This window comes from Ixodes scapularis, unplaced genomic scaffold (assembly GCF_016920785.2).
Source record: "Ixodes scapularis isolate PalLabHiFi unplaced genomic scaffold, ASM1692078v2 PGA_scaffold9__187_contigs__length_104089568, whole genome shotgun sequence".
Taxonomy (NCBI): Eukaryota; Metazoa; Arthropoda; class Arachnida; order Ixodida; family Ixodidae; genus Ixodes; species Ixodes scapularis.
In genome coordinates this window covers 102,262-108,258 of record NW_024609884.1, presented here as the reverse complement: position 1 = coordinate 108,258, position 5,997 = coordinate 102,262, and the positions used below count along the sequence as shown (strand labels likewise).

The 5,997-nt window shown below is 44.7% G+C and overlaps 1 long non-coding RNA gene across 1 annotated transcript; it reads left to right on the top strand.

Moving 5' to 3' along the window:
• The first annotated feature begins 2,390 nt into the window (after positions 1 to 2,390).
• Positions 2,391 to 4,176, top strand: LOC115316355. The gene is made up of 2 exons (XR_005717869.3): positions 2,391 to 2,635; positions 3,902 to 4,176. It is a non-coding gene; the product is annotated as an uncharacterized LOC115316355 (long non-coding RNA).
• The last annotated feature ends 1,821 nt before the right edge of the window (positions 4,177 to 5,997 follow it).

Below are 5,997 nucleotides of genomic sequence, written 5' to 3'. Positions count from 1 at the left end.
ATTTTCGTTGACGTTGCTTAGATGCTGTAACCATTCAGGCCTCGCATTAAATAGTGTTGCGACTCTTCGGTTCTGTATGAAAACCTATTTTTTCCCTAATAAAAGACATTTTCAAAAGGACATGTGTCTTCTGCTGACACATATCTTCCCATTTACAATGCAGAGGCAAACAGAAAATCAGCTGCATACATCTACCACTTAGCATAAGCACCTTTGGCATTCATTCTTGAGCACACTCAAATATCAGCTTAGTTTGGTCTTGTTTTAGAAGCTTTGCCCTGTTCTGTAAAAAGAAAACAGTTAAAAAAGCTTTACCTTCGTTCTCCTTCTCGCATTTAATACAGACTTCTTTGTCAGCCGATATCACCGTGGCACATACAACTCGAATGACCGATGAGACTATTGCTATTACAATAAAGCTTTCCACAAGAGCCAGAACGAGGCTTGTAGGGGTGCACAAGCACATAGAAATGAGATTGGCGCTTCCGGGGCTTGTTTACATTACGCGTAAAAACAGGACGATCGGCGACCAGCTGATCGCAAGATAACACCAAGGATACCGATGTTTCGATACACAGAACGCAGGATAAAGACCTCAATCGTCCCTTGTATGCTGTAGTTGTCATACTTTCTATCCAACCGCTTTTTAGCACAATGAACTAGAACAACCGAGGAGTTCGCGACACCTTTTAATGCGAGGCCTGAATGGTTACATCATCTAAGCAACGTCAACGAAAATGTTTGTAGCCGCAGACCGATAAGTTTAGTCTGAGATAAAGTACGCGTCATAGTTTCAACGCGCGAACATTGTTGATATGTAAGTACCTTCCCTTGGACCCGCGTACATTCGGTTCAACTTGATGACAGCTGCACCAGAAGTGAGAGCTCACGTCGAACACTTGCACACATATCTTGACTCTGCCAAGATTTCTTGCCTTCAATTGGCTTGAAGACTTCATCTGTAGCGTCACGGTAGGTCTTGGTTGAAACGATGATCGTCTCGCACACGGCAACAAACAGAGAACGACACGCTTTGTTTTATTTATACGCTACCGGTCTACGGGCGTCGCAAATCTATCCCCCTCTTGTCCGCCATGTTGGATCGATCGGAGCGCCCCCTATATTCGCTGAAACTCCTCAATAGTTCGTGCCGCGCGAGTCCCGCAATCCGGAGACGGCCATCCCCCAGTGTACGTGGCGCTGCTGGCACTGCTCCGGAACTTGGCTGTTTCTAGCGGCTTCGTTGGCTCATTTAATAAAATTAGTGATAAAAACGTCAATGCAACCGAAATTTTCTGCACATTTAGACTAGAAGACGGAATTATATAGGCGGCCTTTGCTGCCGCTGAAGCTCAATGAACTCTACAGCTATTTATTAAACAACGTGCGCGACCTGCTCGAAAAACGAAACCGAAAGAAGATGAGTCGGGAGGGCGAAAGCTTTCTCCGGTCTGCCTGAAGAAGGAGCAGTGTCTAACCTGGAAGGCAAAAGCAAACAAACGGGCGCGACGGGATTTCTAGATCGAATGAAACGCAGATAGCAGTTATTAATTTGTTGTTCCGCGCAAGAAATGCGTGTACATGACGCTGGGAAAAAGAGAAACTTTAAAAGCGAATACTTTTTTTTTAATCAATATTTGTTACGCGAAGAAGAGATTTCGAAGCGCTTTATAGTCCGGACTCCTATTCAAACCACGAGAGAGAGAGATAGTAGAAGCATTCTCAAATACCTTTCCTTGCATGTTGTCTAGCGTCGTCGCTTTTGTGTCCATAGTCCAGAGTTATCCAAAGTTCACCAGGAAAGTGCACACACACACACACACGTTCACAGAAGCTTCCACGTTGAGCCGGGGCAGGGCCGTTTTTAAATCACTCGAGACTGGGGTAGAAGCATCAAATCGTAGAAGGGACAGAAAGTATCCCTTCTACGATTTGAAGCTTCTACCCCAGTCTCAGGCTATTTCAACATTGTGAATATTCACCAGCTCGCCTGCACCCTCTTTTCTTGACTCACAAAGAAGCACACACACGTGTATTTGGGCGAGTCTTTGTCAAGGCGGGGGACATGAGGTAGGACTAGACTTGCCCGGTTGAGAGTGGATTTCTGGAATAGCAAATAAAAGTGTTGTAATTTTAAGAAAAGGGTACAATAGATATTTTTGTTTTTAGATTTGGTAACTTTTAAGTAGAGAGTTGAATGATTAGGATAGAGTTGAAAAAGGTCGACGCAGAACGTAATAGCACCGTTCCGACGTGCGTCGACCTTTTGTCGCGGGTTTTGACCGTTAGGGGTTTTATCATCATCATGATCCAGGGTTTCGGTTCTCTGTTTTCAGGGTGCTATAATGGCGCATGCGCAGAGCATCTCCTCCCGGGCGATTCAGGCGAGTTTTTTTTTTTTTTTTTCTTTATTTGCTGCTAGGAAGGGTACTGCGCTGCCTGTATGGAAGTGTCCAGTTACTTGGGTACCTCTAGAAAACAGACTCCAGGTCACGTGATGTTTTTTGTCGGAGCAAGGATGAGTCACCCTCGCCTGAACGGCGCCTGGCTGTTGCTATGCGTGTTCTGGGCCTGGGGGCTCACTTTGAGACTCAGACGAGAACGGAAGAAGGTGGGATTACCGTAACTCGAGAAGGTATTTGCTCATTTTATGATCTTTTTTTGCCCAAAGTAGTCGTTTGTGTGAGCGCGTGCGATTATAAGTACTATTATTTTTGGGAGGATGATAAAAGAGGGTTTGTTCTCCTCGGCGGTTGGTAGATGGAAAGGATATGTTCTTCTCGGAGCTAGCGAGATTCTGCACGCTTTTCCGAGTGTCGGCAAAGAAGGCTTTTAATGGGATATACTATATTGAGCGTGAAAGAGTATATAGGCGCACAAGATGAATTGAATTCTCGGCGGAGCGGCTGGTCGTTTTTTTTGAAGGCTCTTTACCAGAGCGCGAGCAAGAATTACCTATGCATGTTTGATGCAAGTTCTTTTTTTGATAGGTCCATGCTCGGCAAAGATATAAAGTGTATTAAGCTTTGAAGCGCGTATTCCATCGCGCAATGATGGAATACTGCCTCGGATAAAGACAATTGAAAATTTAGGTGCGCGATCAAACCATAATAGGGAGAAAAAGGCATTCAAGCCTGGCCTAAACAGCCGGTCGGTCGCCTTTTTTTGGGGGTCGCGTGGCCTAAACCTTCTCGGCGTTTGGGCAGTTTTCGCTAGGCAGCTCTCAGTTGGCGCGAAAAAACGAGAATAATAAATAAACTGTTGGTTTTCAAACGGTCTCTGTTAGAGTGGCTATAGTAGAGAAACTTCTTTCGCGGTACGCCAAGTTCAGAGTGTCTACCTACGTTTGTTATTTTTTTTAACTGATAAAACGAAGTCAGCCGCGATTCGAACGTCCGATTGTGGATTGCGCAATATTGTTTTGCTCGTATTGCTTAATTTCTCGACTATTTCTTGCTGTAATTGGGTTGGTAGGGTCCAAATATGTTTTTTTTTTTTTTATCTTGCATCGTAAAATTAGCGTTCGAGCGGTTTGGGTATTCGCTAGGTGATTAATTTCATCGGCGCTTCAGTAATGTAGTTCTGGATGCGCGCATTTTCTTCGCGGAGTTCGTTTGTAAGTTGAAAAAGGGTACGAATAAAGGCAGATAGACGCTCTTGATGTGGCGTGCCAGTGTGTGTAGTAGACGCATGGTAGAAAATGATAACGAATAGTTTTGTTTTTGTTATTATTTTCACGCGAAACACGGAACACCGAATCGGCGTCGCGGAGCGCGAAGCCGGCCTCTACGAACTCAAACGCTTCACTCTCTGACGCACGGAAGAAATATATATATATGTATGGCGTCAGATCGTTTATCTTTCTTTAAATGTAGGGCGCTAAAGATTGTCTTTTGTGCAGCAGGAGAGCGAGTTGCACGGCTGGCCCTCCGTTTCAAGAGACCTCCTGACCCGAGTCTTCTTCAGCTGCGGATGATGACCTCTGGAACGGAGACATGGATCGTGCCACTGAGAACTTGCTCCGAGCAAAAAGTGTTTTTATGAAATCGTGTTAGCTCGTGCGAATTCACTGAATAGGAACAAGTGTGTTTTCATTGAGACAGCTCTCGTCTGCAAACTTGCATTGTCGGCCTATTAAAGTCTGAGGTTAATAAAATCTGAGGTGAAACGGAGAAATCTGTTGTTTTGTCTTTTGCTGGTGAAGACGAAGCCCCTGCTGTGCACAACCTGCGGAAACCAAGTAAGTACCTTATCAGTTTTATTCAGAGATTTGATTTTTTCCCGTGGAAAAAAAAGCGAGGACATAAATTCTTCTTTCTTACGTTTGCGCTTATTGCATGACGCTATCAGGGGCGATTTTTTATATCTATACAGCCTTTGAACTTGTGTTTTTTCTTCTTTCTTTTTGTGATCTCCAGTGTACCAGATTTGTTGGCTTACTGTTATTTTTTTTTTTTTTACTTGTCCCAACCTGCTTGGGGATTGGAAATGGCCTGCGGTATAAATGAATAAAAAGAATTTAAATACTTCCTGACGCCATAGGATCTTGATCTGCTTGCAGAATAACGTACTATAAAAATTACAAATGCAATTAAATAAAAAACATATAAAAACCCTGACTACGTACGAGGGTTCGAACCCGCGCCACCGACCTTCGAAAACGGACGTCTTAGCCACTGGGCCACGCGCACCTACTGGTCTACAAGTTTGAGAAGTCGTTTTGTACGTGGCTTTTGGATTTTAGGCGCGCGCTCCGTGCAACGATCAGCCGTTCCGCCTAGCGCGCGCCGCACGAGATGAATGAATTAAATTAATCTCGCGCGCATAACGAACCTTCCTTTTACCCGAGGGAGGGCTTCAGAACAAAAAAGCAAATTGTGGTAGCAAATGATGAAGCCGTGAGCAATATCGAACACGAAAATGACTGCTTTCGTGCGGGAAGTCGCATCAGTGCTCGTACAGTAAACCATCGACTCGATCAGAGGCAAACTACAGTCGTCGGGTCTTCTACGGAACGCGTGCTCGCGTTTGACACCAACATCGCGTCTGGGAAACGAAAATTCAGCCTCGGAGGTCCGAACACAGGCTCGGAAAGTACAATTGGCCGCCATGACCATGCCCACGGTAAAAGCGTCGTAGCATCGCGAAACCTTTTATTACACACGTTCAAAGTGGTGTCCGTAGAGTCTAGAAAGACCAAGGAACACATCGGTGCTAGCGGTGACGAGATACGACCAGTATTAATGAAGCGAGATCGAAGAAAGGATCGGTGCCTAAAGTGAGGAAAGCGAATGGCTGGCTTGGATGTGAAAACTTTCAAACGCCGTTTATTTCGCGAAACTCGCATCACACAAGAAAAGAAATCGGTCTCTGTCCAGTCCAGGGGCGGCTGGGAACAAGTGTCCCCCATTTGATATCGTAAATTCAAGGTCGTAATATAGATTTCAGAAATTCAATATTTTCAATGGTAAAACAAAAGGCACCAGGTGGCGGGATTTACCGACCGGTCGGAATTGCTCAGCCGCACTCATGGATCCATTCATTCGAAACGGGTCATCTATCTATTCATTCATAAAAAATGTAATTCCTGGCCGTGTTTTAAAATTAACGAAATCATACTGCGAGGTAAAGCTTCTGTACACCTGGCGTTTTGAAACCTGCCTGCGTCCAGCGTTCTTTCATTTCTGCTGTCACGTGACACGATCCGCCCGAGTAGCTCGGGTTTATTAGGGTGAGATTTGAAACACAGCCCTGGTTTAATAACACCAAGCTTAGAATTACGGGAATCGTCTTATTTTTGAAAACGAGACCCGTGTTCCACAACAATTTTAAATTATTTAGGTCAAGTATTTAGAAATTTACCGCCCATTCGTGGTTCTTGTTTTGGTTTTTGCAAAGAAAGCAAATGGCTGCCGCGTGTTTTGCTCGCAACCGGAGGTGATTCAATCGCACGAAGCTCGGAAAGTAGGCTAGCTAGGACATTTATTTTAACCAGGG